Source organism: Strix aluco, chromosome 8 (genome assembly GCF_031877795.1).
Source record: "Strix aluco isolate bStrAlu1 chromosome 8, bStrAlu1.hap1, whole genome shotgun sequence".
Taxonomy (NCBI): Eukaryota; Metazoa; Chordata; class Aves; order Strigiformes; family Strigidae; genus Strix; species Strix aluco.
This window is the reverse complement of record NC_133938.1, coordinates 12,477,529-12,490,764: the sequence shown is the minus strand read 5'-3', so window position 1 is coordinate 12,490,764 and position 13,236 is coordinate 12,477,529. Positions and strand designations below refer to the sequence as shown.

General features: G+C 55.0%; 1 protein-coding gene across 8 annotated transcripts in view; it reads left to right on the top strand.

Moving 5' to 3' along the window:
• The first annotated feature begins 922 nt into the window (after window positions 1-922).
• ST3GAL3 (ST3 beta-galactoside alpha-2,3-sialyltransferase 3) overlaps window positions 923-13,236 on the top strand; it is a 202,714-nt gene continuing 190,400 nt past the window's right edge. For 4 of the 8 annotated variants that reach the window (XR_012624126.1, XM_074832228.1, XM_074832227.1 and 1 more), the window contains exons 1-2: window positions 923-1,920; window positions 2,541-5,151. The gene's annotated coding sequence lies outside the window, so the exon portion shown is untranslated. Of the gene's footprint in view, window positions 1,921-1,943; window positions 5,152-5,172; window positions 7,495-7,989; window positions 10,802-13,236 lie in introns of those variants that run through there. The other 4 variants (XM_074832220.1, XM_074832223.1, XM_074832224.1 and 1 more) reach the window with 4 other exon arrangements.

The window sequence follows — 13,236 nt, the reverse complement described above, 5'->3', positions numbered from 1 at the left end:
AGAGTTAGGAGAGACCTGTCTTGGCAGCTCAAGAACTGGTACCAGCCAGTCTCATGTCTAAGCAGTGCCTGTAACTGCGCTGTGATACTGCCCTGGTTTCAGATATGTGACATACAAGTATGCTATAGACCAAAGCAAACTACTTCAAGAATCAAGTCCACAGTCTTGCTGAATTAAGGGAGGCCCTGTTGTACCCATGGGCCTCCAGAGAAGCTTCAGACATGGGGATCAGATGGTTGTGAATGTCAGTTGGATGTTAGTTAATATGCTTGGATTCTCATTTCCTCAAGTGCTGCTGCTTCTCTTGAATACAGTATCTCTGCACCTTCTGGGTTAATTTTTGTGCCTATTCTCGCAACAGGGGTTAACTCAAACTTCATTACTGACAGCCATAAGCAATTAAAAAAAAAAAGTTACTCTATCCTGAGTATAGGACATGGGTGCCTTCAGTGTGGGTGGTGGGTGCTGACTGCCTGCAGGTTGCTTGTACAGAGGACCTATCAACTTGCAGCCGGTCCTGTGGAAAATAGGAGAGGTGTGTGATGCTGGTGTGCTGCTGCTGGAGATACAGGATCGTTCTGCTGAGAGCAAGGAAATTGGCGATGAAGAGCAACTACACCGAAGGGCTTAGCAGCCTGTCTGGTTGGAGCTGCGGTTGCCTGCGGTGGATAGCTGCCCAGGCTACTTGGCTCTGCAGCAGGGACGCGGCTTTTGCTTGTCCAGGCCCAGCAGAGCCAGGGCAGGATGAAGGGAGCAGTTGTGTTGGCAGCCAGAGATGGGTCCGTCCTGAGTCCTTTCTGCCTTTCCCATTTCCAGCTGGATAGATGTTTCCAAACACCATATAACAGCTGGTGTCCACGGGGACTGGCAGGGGAGTTAATGCTCTTACTCTGCCTTTTTCCCTTCTATGCAGGGAGGACCCATGGCTGTCCTTGCAGTGGGACTGGGGCCAGCCTTGCTTTTTCTTGCTGGTTGGAGCTGAAGGCTCCTCTTGGATCCATGTGGGAGCAGGGGTCTGCAGCGCTGTGCCCAGCAGGGAGGCCCCAACTTGGGCCCTCAGCGCTGTGCAGAGCCTGGCAAGGGGAAAGGGACAGAAAAACAGACTTTGGCTCTTCTCCCTCCCCAGCCGGAGCAGTTGAGGGGCTGCCAAGGGCTGTACGGCAGGGAGAAGAAAGACAGCGTTGATGGGAGCTGCGTGGCTCCGAGCTGCTGGGCTGGGAGCCAGGCACGTCAGCACCTGATGGGCCAGCTCAAGGAAGGGCTTCTCGCTCCTCGCCTTCTCCAGCCGAGCCCAGGGTTTCTCCAGGTGAGCCCTACTAAGGTACAGTTTAGTGAGGTTTCTCCTGTCCCACAGCTCTGCCTTTTCTGGGCTCCACTCTCACTGGTGTGGGGCATCGCTTTGGCACTAGTGTGCTGGGGGATCTTTCCCCAGGAGCCCAGCTCCTGCACTGCTGCCCTGGATCATGCTGCCTTGAGGCAGCTGCCTGGGGTCCCTCCTACCTTTGTCCCCCAGCCCCTCTCAATTTGTGGGGGCAGCCCTGGTGTGCAGACTCTGCAAACGAGCAGCCTCCAGTCATGTGCTGGCTGTGCTGTGCTGAGGCTGCACGGATGGTTCCCAGCGGGAGGTGTGGGGCTGGGGCTGTGGGGCCAGTGCCTGGGGGCTGGACTGTCCTCGTCTCTCACAGCAGATCCCCACGCCTTCTCCAGGCAGGCTGGAGCACCTCAATCGTTCCTCTGGGAGCTGCTGGACAGAAGAGCCCTTGTGCAGCCTTTTTCGGAGGTGCCTGATATGTGCTGGGGGAGACTTTCCCCTTCCCGGTGAACGGATGCCTGGCTACAGCTGGGCCCTGCCCGGTGCCTCAGAGATGTTTTGGTCTCACCCCTCTCCCAGCACAACCTGTCCCGCAGACCTGCAAGCAGGTGAGATGGCTCAGGGCTCTGCTCCCTGGGGACGGCTCCGCGGGGGCTCTGAGAGCTGCCAAGGGTCCCGATGTGGGGAGCAGCAAGGCAGGTCTGTGCCTAGAGCGTGTCCCTCTGGGAGGTGCTGCCCGGTCAGTGTGGCCTTAGCCCTGGTCACCAGCCCGGGAGAGGTTTGGCTGTGCTGGGGGTATTGCCCTGCTGGCCCGGGCTCTGATGAAAGCGCAGCGTGGGGTGGGGTGGCACTTCAGGTTTGGGGTCAGTGATGCTTGTGACATCCTGGGGACACCAGCTGGGCTGGGATGAAATCAGCGTGGGTTGGCTGCGGGCTGGAGCAGCCGGCGGGCCCTCTTGGACAGCATAGCACCAGGGGACGTCCAGATGGAGGGAGTGGGGCTTGTGGCTCAGGGCGGGAAGCAGTCATGCTGCCTGTGGGCTGGGCTGGGTGCACATGGTGGGTCTCCCGGTAGCTGGCCAGCAGTGGTGGTGGTGGTGTTGGCTGCAATGGGCCCTTAGGCTGGTATCCTGGAGGCCAGAGGAGCTTGCTCGAGCTGTGTCTGCATGCTGCCAGGAGGGATGCTGCACCAGAGGACAGGGGTGCCCTAAGCCGCCTTCTTCCACAGTCGCTGCAGCCGCATGCAAGCTGGCAGAGGGCCTACGTGGGTGCTGATGTGCTTCATGTACCCCAGCGTGGTCATGCACAGCGGTGGTGAATGCAGAGGGTGCTTCAGGTCTAGTGGCTGAAAGCATGTGAAATGCATCCTGAAGGCATGCGCTTGAGAGGGCTGTGGGATGCTGGGCTGGACGGTAAGATCTTGTGCCCTGTGTGCTGCTGCTTTGGGAGGAGGGTGGACAGATATTTTGCTGACCATCTCTGAAGCAAGAGAGAGGAGCTGGCTACAGAGGGACGACATGGCTGCTGGTGGGATTGGGGTGCCAGAACAGCTCAGATGGCAGCTGGTAGAGCATCTGGGTGGGAGCTTGTCAGCCCCTGTGTGATCCTGGGCTCCTAGCCCACATGTAGGGCTGGACTCTGAAGAAGCCTGTTGCAAAGCAGTGCTGCGGAGCCAATGTTTACTCTGCCACGGTGTGGCCTGCCCCAACTGTGGGCTTCTCCTGGGTGGCAGCTCTCGTGGGCACTCTGGGGTGGTGTCGAGCCAGCTTGTGGATGGCTTGGTGAACCTGCTGCTGTGTGTCGAGTAGCTCTGACAGGGCTGTGTTTGCCTTCCCAAAGCAGCCCTCCCTCCTGCCCTGGCCTGCCAGCATCCCCAGGACAAGGCACGGGCTCTGCCTGCTGGACACGAGTCTATCAGAGCCAGAGTCTCTGCTTGGGACTGAATTCGTGCTTTTATCCTGTAAGCCATTCTTACAAGAGCTGGCACGTCCCTCCTGGCTCCTCCAGCAGTGTCTCTGCTACTTTTCCCACTCAGTCGGGTTTATTGGGTGGACGATTGCCTGAGTCTCAGCGTCAGCAGCCGTGCTCACTGACTGGCCCTGTGGGCTTGAGACGTGCAGGGATGGGGAGGGAGGAGCTGACGGCTTTGCCCTTTGCTGGCGTGTTACAGGGCGCAAGGCCAGCCCTCTTCCCGGACAGGCTGCAAACTCAGCCATGCTCCTCTGCTTCTCTGTCTTTTCCTGTGAGCGGAGGTCTGAGCCTGCTCTCCTGCTGCAGCTGCCCCCCCCTGCCATGACTTGCCCTCCAGCTCCATGTCCTGCTGCACTTGCACCCACAGAGCTGACAGCTTGGCTGTCTGGCTGCACTTTCAACTTGTTACGGGGTGTCTGGGCAGCACCCTGTTTCATCGTTGTTAGGGGTTCATGGCAGCAGGCTGTGAAACCCCCTGTTCCCCTCTTCCTCGCCCTGATTATGGACACAGGAGGGACGATGCCTGTGGAGCTGCTGCTCTCCCCTTGGCTGGGACAGCCCCAGCAGTGATGCTGTGCCTGGCTGGGATGCTCTGTGCCACGCTCTGTCCCTGGCACGCCTCTGCTACAGGGATTACCGGGGCACAGCACAGGATCCCGATACCCTGTGTGGCTGCAGGGCAGAGGAGCTGGCGCTGCCCCGGGTGCTCTGGCAGGGACCAGCCATTTCCATCTGTGTAATGGAGACTGTAGCACAGCCACCATCGGCCCACTCCTGGGATATTTTTAGGCCTGGCTGTGCTGATGAGGGAGAGATGACAGGCTCACTCCGCATCCGGACCACGAGATGCCTCTTCCAGCCGCAGCTGCCTGGTGCGATGGGAGGAGCGTGGGCCTCCAGCAAGGCTGCTGAGGGCCACAGTGTGCTGGGGCTGGAGCCACAACCATCCCCCCAGGAAAAGCAGCACTGCCTGTGTGCTGTGGCTTTGGGCTCACTGGGAGCAGCAACTGGTGCAGGATACCTCCATCCTCCCCCCCTCCCTGGACTTGCACAGCTTCACTGGTCTTGAGAGAGCAGTTTAATGTATCACCCAGATCTCACTGGCTCTTGAGCTTGAGGGTGTTTCCTGGCTTGTGAAGGAAAAGGAGGGAGGTATCTGATCAGATGATGCTGTGGGTCTGAAACGTGGGCAGCAACACTCTTGCACGTGGTCACTTGCTGTTGCAGAAATGGGGACCCCTTCTAGCTGAGGAGCTTTTCTTTTCTGCAGGGCTAGAGGCTCAGAAAAGTGTTATGGAGGAAGGGATCAAAAATTCCCCTTTTGGGCAGATCCCTGGGTGGTGATACAGCTGGCATAAAGTGATGAGTCAGAGGTGACCCTTGTGGTGAGATGCTGGAGAGCAGGAGGTCTGGGGTAGGAGGCTGTCCCCCTTGGCCTGCTTGTGTGCAGCTGGTCCCCCAGCACTGCTGGAGATGCCTGGAATGAAGCAGGTGTCTGGTGCTCTGGACTCATGTCCAGAGCTGGGAGTGCTGGGAGGTGACAGTGACAAAACAGGTCTGTGTCCTGGGTGCTGGCAGAGGGGGGGAAAGAGCCCAACGCTCCCAGCAGTGCCAGGGTCTGTGGCTGGGGCAGAGGAGAGCTGTGCTGGGGCAGGCTCCTCTGCCCAGCTTCACTCCAGGGCTCACACACCAACCCAGATGGGTTACAGGTGCTGGACTCTGAACACAGTACTTGTCTGGGTTGCTGCGCAAATCAGTGGTGCTAATCTACCCCATCCACCAGGAACCAGTCCCTCAGAGAGGACGTCAACACCTTGCTGTGGTTAATTTCTCCCATCCCTGTGTTGGAAGGACCAGTCCTGCTGCAGGTATGAACCTCCCTCAACTGGTTACTGAACCCTGGAAAGCTCCAGCCCTGAGCAGCCACTTCTGCCTGGCCCTGTGGACCTGCCAGCCTCCCCCAGCGTAGCTGTGGTCTAGGTGATGGCCTCAGAAAGTTCATACTCCCTCCACTGTGGCACAGGGAGCTGGTTCCTAAGGGGAAGAGGGTGGGGAAGCTTTGCTGGAGAGGCTGAGCTCTGTCCCTGCCTTCTTGCGGCTGGGTTGGGGGGGGCTGCAGCTGCCTCTGAGCTGCAGTGTGTGGGAAATGAGGGACCTGCTGCCCTGGCTGTTCCCCTGTGGCTGCTGGGACAGGGGCACAGTTCTCCATGGCTGGCAGCTCTGCACACACACTGTTTAGGACCCCTCTTGCTACAAGAGAATCTAGTGTTCCTCTAGTCCTGTTCTACCATGGGATTGTGCGAAGGCTGGTGATGTACCCAGAGAGGTTTGGTGTGCTGCAGCAGCACCCCCTCTGTCTGTGTCCCCTGCCTGGGGCTGGCAGCTGCCTCTTCATGGTTGCTGTTAGCCTGGGTCCTGCCAGCAAACACAGCACCCAGAGGCACTTCCCCCTGGTTGTGCTAACTCCTCGTTATGCAAAGCAGCTGCAAGAAAACACAGGTTGCCACAAATGCTGAATCTCTAAAACACAGCATGTTTGTGCCCCTCAGCAGAGCACCAAACCTTGGCCACATCCTGCAGTGCTGGGGGCTGTGCGGCCCAAACCCCCACACCCAGCCCCTACACCCTCCCACACTGGCCCTGCTCTGCCCTAGGGCCCACCCTGTGCTGGGTGGCTCCTCTCCTTCCTTCCCTTTCCCAAGAGGGAGCAGATAAGCCTCGGCACCCAGGAGTGGGGCAGGCACTGGGACACAGTGGGGCTGCCTTGGCTGGGCCCCTGCCAGCCCAGCACCTTGTGCCAGGCTCTCGTGTCCATGGGTGAAGCACCTGCACCAACAGCTCTGGCACCTCCTCCCACCACCTTCCCAGGGACTGGCAGGATTCATGCAGTCATTAAGTTGTCTGGCATTTCCCCTTTCCTCCCAGTGCCTCTCCTTGCCCTCTGCCCTTGCTACCTCCCCTCTCCTTGGTTCCTTTCCCAAGCACCATGCTTGCCCCAATCTTGGGTGAGCAGGTGGTGGGATGCTGCAAAGAGTGATTTCACTCTGGGCACATGGCTGTGCAAACTGGGAGGTTTGAATGTCCCTTGGTGCCTCACAGTGGGTTTTGAGAAAGGGCATTCACCTACACAGGGAGTGCAGCCTGCTGTTTGCAGACAAGACTTGCCCTGGGAGATGCTTATCATGACAGTGTGGCCCACCAGCCTGCAGTACAACTTGCACAGGCTGTTTTGCAAAATTGGTGCTTTTTAAGATAAATCATGCAAGAAATGGGGCCAGCAAAGGTGATGTGAAATGACTTATTCCAAAGAAATGTCCTGGTACCCATGCTATCGGTTCTGCCTCAGCCTGGCAAAAAAAGGGCACATAGCCATGATTTGTGTCTGAAATTGTGACAAATGACATCATGAAATTTCAAACAGGGCACAACTCAGCTGCCACGGGAGTGCAGCTCACCTGGGACCAACATTGGCTCCCAGCCATTTCCTCAGGGCACGTGAGGAAAAGATCAGAGTGACACAAATGTGGGAGGTTTATAAATCTGAAGTGGGGACTGAACCAGCAAAGCCATGGGCTATTGTGCTTACACTGGGGGTTTTGACACCAGGGCACTTGGGCACGTGTGGGAGAGACCAGTACAAGCAACAGAGCTGGTTGCTGTGTTGTGTGAAGATTGCTGGTGCGTTACTCGAGTTCAGTTCACCAGGCATCAGGGAGCAGTGGAGATGATATGGAGTTCAGGTTGAAAAGGCTGAAAAGAGGAGCCTGTGGCCATGTGGCTCCACCACCACAACGGGCCAGCTGAAGGTGCATAAGGGCTTGCCTGCTCCAGTGCAATTAAGTACCGAAACTCCAGTCTGGAAACGCAGCATTCCCTGGGTAAAGGGCTGGCAATGCTCAGTGCTGCAGGCAGGCAGCCTGCCTGCACCTGAGTGCAGTATAACGCTGTGGAGACAGGTCAGGCTGTCATGCCTGGTTTTAGAAAAACACGTGCATGAGCAGGAGGAGAAGGTGAGCAAGACTGTCCTCAGGCTGAGCCCCTCTGCACCCTCCCCAGTGCCTTCTCTGGCATGTGAGGATCAGTCCTGGCTTCCTCTTTGCTGCTGGAGCTGCTTGGACAGATCAGGAGCAATGAACCCAAGGATGTGTATGGATCAGGGTGAAACAGCAAGCACGACCAGGCGGCAGCCCTTCTTCATGACCAAGCCACAGGTATCAAAAAAATTAAATTAGAAGTTGAGACCATCTAATCTTATTTGTGAGCTGCTGGGTGGTGGGGATGGCTGCCCCCGCAGCCTTCAGCAACTGTGCTGCAAAGAAAAGTACTTAATTTCAAGGTTGAGTTTTTCCGTCTTCAACTCCTCACCTTCAGATCTTGCACTTCCCTCTGCCGGACTGACATGCTGCCCATAGCAGTGCTCTCTTCCCCCCATCAGTGAGGAGACCTTCTCCTGGGGCAGTGGAGCAGTCCCCACTCCTCACATCTTGCACAGCCTTATTTTCCACATTTCCAAGTCTTAGCTCCTTTTTTGTGCTGGTGTTGTTGCTCCTCAGGATTTCTGTGTTGGTTCTGAAGTTTGGAGAGCTGGACCAGACATCAAGCTGGCTTTGTCAGAGCTGTAGAGGCACAAGCACTGCCGTGTGTCTGCTCAGAAAACCCCTCTGTATGCTTCTGGCTCACGGCTCTTGGAGCCAGGGTGCTGAGATGCAGGCTCATAGCAGCAGTTGTGTGTGGGGACAGCTCTCTCTTTTGGCTTTTTTTTCTTAATTCCAGCACCTGCCCTGCTTTCCCTGAGATCCTCCACCCTGTGGTACAGCCTGTCCTCTCTGGTCCCGAAAACCTTCCTTTGCAGCCCATTACTGTGCTGTGGCCTGTTATCATTTTATCAGGCTGTTCAGCTCGTGCTGTAGGAGCAAGCAACCTGTTCAGTATTTTATCAGCCACAAATGTAAGACTTCATCTTGTCATCTAGACAACTGATTTAATAAAATGGCACTTGACCAGGAAACGGTTGCTGGGGGTCTAGGTACATTGCCTGTTGTTGATGTCTCCCCATTAAGACTTGGCTCACTGACAGGTCTCAAAACCTACCTGTTGATGTATGTAGTTGTTAATCTATTGTGAGCTTTATTAATTCTTCAAAATACATACCTTTAATTAAAATCCTATGTCACTGTTGATGGCAGCGGAGAAAGCAAAGTGTGCTCTATAGATGCTCCTGCCCTCACCAGCCAGACCTTTCCTTTTGCCCAGGGAGGAGTTTCCCTGCAAGGTCGGTGCTGTGTAACACAGCACTCAGGTGCCCTTAGCCGTGCTTTTGCCTCCCCAGCAGCAGTCTGGGTCTCTCTGCTGGTTCTCTGCCCATTGCTTTGGCTCTTTGAATTACTCTGGCCTCTCGCCAGTTGAGTCTTTGTTAAAAATTAACACGTGTGTTTAGGAGGGCTGATATTTATGTCATCAAAACATCGTTTGCAGATTACCTGGCCCTGTGGCACGAACGTGGCTGGTTTGGGGAGCTGCAGCCTCTCCTTGTGCTGCTGCTGTGCCAAATTCCCTCCCCTTCACAACAGCACATGAGATGGGGTCACCCCTGCCGTGCCCAGTTGAGAGGAGGCAGTGGCTGGATGATACCTGCCTGCCCTGTCTGCTACTTTCAGCTATTTTTATGGCATGAAAAGGGACGGGGTAATGCCTGGCTAGAGGGTTCGGGATGAGCCCATTGGGGTCCATGGCCATCACAGCTCTAACCGTCTCTGAAATTCAAGTTTATTCAGCAATGATCTCAGAAACTCAAGGGCGGCAATCTGGTTATGTGCTCCTGGCTTTGGAGAGGCAGCACAGGCACAGCCAGAGCTGGGCTCCTTCCAGGTTCCCACAGCACCGGCACGAGGAAGCACACTGTGACGTCTGACGGTGGCACGTGGGCTGGGAAAGATTCCCTATTTCACTCCCAGGACTCAGGTAGGCTTCACTGAGGGGGCTGCTGGGGAGAAAGAAAACCCTTTGACTGGCAAATATACGAAGACTATTTGAGCTGGTTTCTTTAAGGGGCAGAATTAAAGATGGAAACTCCACCCAGTTTATTATTTTTGAGAGGCTGTTTTCATGCTGTGCAGCCCAGTAACTAGGCGGTGCACCAGATTCCTCAGTGACTGTTGTCACTGAGAGCAGGTTGGGTAAAATGTTAAGAGGCATTGCGAAATATTTCCCCGACATCACACTCAAACCAGTCTGGATGCCAGCAGGCACCACTTGGTTCTGCCCTCTGCTCTATTTCACAGCACAGTAACCTACTGAGAGCCGGGATGTCTGCTCCTGCAGAGCTTGCTGGGGCTCAGCGAACCTTCCTCCTGCCTGCCAGGCTCAGCTCCCTAAGCCCTCCCAAATGTGGCACTCCTCTCCCCTGCAGTGGGGTCTGCGTCCAGACCTCAATGGGCTACAGGAACCTGCAGCAGCGTGCTGGCAAGGGGAGACATGGGCTGCCCGGGTTAAACAACCACCAGCCAGAGGGAAATCCCCCCAGACTCTGCCTGCAGACAGTCTCTTGGCCCCCTGAGGACCTGCGGGCATGGCACCCCATGTTGTGCTTGCTGTGGGTGCAAGCCCACCTTTGCAGACTGCTCTGGGATGCTGCTGGAGAGGCAGCCATGACATCTGTGATCCTGGACAGGGTGAGGGAGGTGTGTGGGAATGGAGGTGTCCCATTCCCCCCAACTCCGGATGTGCAGCTGAGACACATGCTGGCCAGCCCAGGTGGCTCTAACCTACCAGGGGTGGATGCGGAAAAGATTTGGGACAATCCTGCCTGAATGCTTAGTCTGATGCTGTGGCAGAAAGGACCAACACAGCCCTTTGAGACAGAGAATAGGAAAAGGCGGATTTAATCCCTGTGTCAAAGCATTAGGGAGGCTCATTGTGGGATTCTAAATCTTGAAAAGGATTCAGGAAAATCAGAGAGGCTGTGTAGAGCAGAAATGCAAAAAATCGCTTGAGGGTGGGAGGAAAAGCCTGGCAGTAAGAGAATTAAGCGACTTGGTATATTTAGCTTATCAGAAAAATAGATGAGAGGGGGTTTGCTTGCAGCATATGTGTAGTGTCACAAAGACAAAATGCCAGGCTCTGAAAGGCTCTTTAATCAAGCAGAAGGCAGAACAAAATGGTACGTCTGCAAGCTGAAGCTAGACGCAGGGATGTGGGATGCTCTTCTGAACGTGAGGGTGAGGGACTCCTGAAACAGACCCAGAAAGGTGGGAGTCTCCAACGCTTGTCTTCAAATCAAGCCTACCTCCTTTCTTGGAAAATATGCGTGAACCAAACATAGCGTATTGGAATTAATGCAAGGAGCTGAACCGTTGAGTGGCGTGCTGGCCGGCTGCTCGCACTCGCACAGCCGTGTGTCAGGCAGGACCACTGGATCATTTCATCTGAGGAAGACCCTGGGAAGCCTGGTCCAGTCAGGCAGAGTGCTCGGGGGGAGCCGTCCAGGCAGGCTCTGGGTGTTTACCTGCGCCCGTAGTGGTAAGTGTGGCTCTTTGCTGTTGAAAACATCTGGAGGGTGGCAGGATTTTTCAGCCAAGTTCAGCTTGTTTTAGCTTGTTTTGTGTGGGCCTGCTGCTGATGCTGTTTAATGTTTTCTGTTCTTAGAGTAGCCAGAGCACCAGAAATGTAAAGTGCCGTCCACAGACTGATCACACTCAGCGCTCAGAGCCTGTGTTTAAGAATAATATGTAATGAGTGTGTGAGATTAAATAAGTTTGGCCAGAGAGATAAAGCCGAAATATGAGCGTGTTATGGCCCAGATTGCATTTCCCAAGCCTATGCATCAGCAGAGGTAATCTCTATCTAGTCATTACTGGAAAGAGATCTTTGCTGTGGTATTTAGTGGTATTTAATTAGTAATAAAATACTATATTAATTAGTATCAGGTCTGATTTGATGACATGTAATTTGGGGGCAAGGATTACAGTGTGAGTATTAGAATGAGAATTTTTATAGGGCAGTCAAAATGAGATTAGCAGCCTCACTACAGAGCGAGTCCAGAGACTGACGTGTGTGTGTTTGGCAATTGATGCAGATAGTTGCAGCATAACTTTATTTACTGATGGGAGAAGAACCTGTAGCTGTTATTTACCTTTATGTGTCATTCCATATAATGTGCGGCTCAGCCACCAGGAAAGAAAAAAGCAAGCAGGCATCATTTCAGCAGGAACGCCCCGTGCTGCTCAGCACCACGTGTGACGTGCATTTGCAGAGCAATTTTGGCATGCCCCAGGCAGGCTCCTTCCAGAGGAAGGGAAGGAGGAAGCTTTGCTGATGGTCACCCTGATGTGCCCAAGCCCCACTGGGGACTTGAGTGGCTGAACCAGCACCTGGCCCCTTGCACAGCTTTGACCCAGGTGTGTTATATGTGCCGAGGGCACTGGTTCATGTCTAGTCCAACATGAGCACCCCAAGCAGCACTCAGGGTTGATGTAGAGACATGGGGTGTAGGACCCCTTACTGCCTACTCTAGGCAGCGACTGGTCCCGACTGTCCTGTGTTATCTGCTAACGCAGCCATCAGCCATGCCCTTTGCCAGAGCCTTTTTTTTCTCAGTGTTGCTGCGGGAAATGCTCTGCAGACACATGGACAGCCACGGGCTCAGCGGGTCAGCTGCAAGTGGGTTCTGTTGAGTAGGATGGGCTGCAGCTCTTGCCCTTTCATTTGGTCAGTTTGGCTTTGAAAACTCCAGAGCATTCTGGAAAGCGACACGGCAATATGATAGGATTTAATCAGACTTAATTATTCCCCTGCTGTTGATCTCCTAGCAACATCCAGCTTGACATCTGCCTGTGAATGAAACGTGTAAGCTAAGTAGGAACATGTTCAGACTGAAGTCCTGCTACTCAAACCAAATCACTCCACTAATCATTGCCTTAATTCATCTCATGGCCATTAGACAGCTGCCGGGAGCTGGTACCTGATTTCCGTAGATGCACGGCACTTGCCTCCTGAGTTTTTTCCAGGCTGGCAAGCAGCGTGACTTCATCCTGGGCTCTTTCCAGCACACTGACACCTGATAACAGGGCGTAGGGTTTCCAAGTGACAATCGCAGGCTCAGGAGCAAGCCCGGGCCTTGTCGTTATCTGGCTTCATGCTGTAGGTCCCCGCTTATCTCATCATCAAAAGCAGATCACCCGCTCTGCCTGCAGACCGCAGGCTTTAAGTTCTGAGTGCGCAAGCGGTAGAGCCGGGGCAGTTTAGGTGAGGTTTGAGGATGGTTGGAGCAGATGTGGCGCAGAGGTGGCAGGCATCTCAGGCAGCTCCATGTCACCGGGGCATGGGGGGTCAAGGCAGGGAGAAGAGTCCCGGCTTACACGCATGAAGAGTCAAAGAGGATCAGGCATAAAGCAAGTGTTTGTAAGGCAAAACTGGGCTCCAGCCAGACGTGACGCAGTGCAGGAGTCAGTGGGGTTATTGGAGGAAATGAGCCCAGTGGCTGAGCTGGGGCCAGCGGAGGAGGCTGCCCAGCCTGTCCCTGGTGAAGCCAGAGGGAAGGGAGCTGCCTCAGCCGGGTGAGAGTGACCAACGTCCTGAGTGGGTCAGCCCTGGGAAGCTGGGGGTTGGTGCAGGCAGCAGCAGGGGGGGCAAACCTGCAGATGGATGGGACTGTGTGGATGTGGTCATGGGCCCTTTCCATGCACCTACTTGGGGGTATATTGGTGCTGGTGATACCTGGGTGTTGACGTGAGTCTGTTTGTCTCCTGTGCTGCATCTAGAAGTTGTTGTTGGCATCCAGAAAACCTAATAGGATGTTAGTGCGGCACTTGTCTCCCCCATGTCTCTGCAGAGGAGCGTGACAGCTCTGCCAGCCGGGCTGTGTGGGTGCCACGCTTGCGGCCAACCTGCATTGACTTCACGCGTGCTGCACTCAAAGTGGGGTTTCTGGCTGTGAAAGTGGGGCTGTGTGAGCC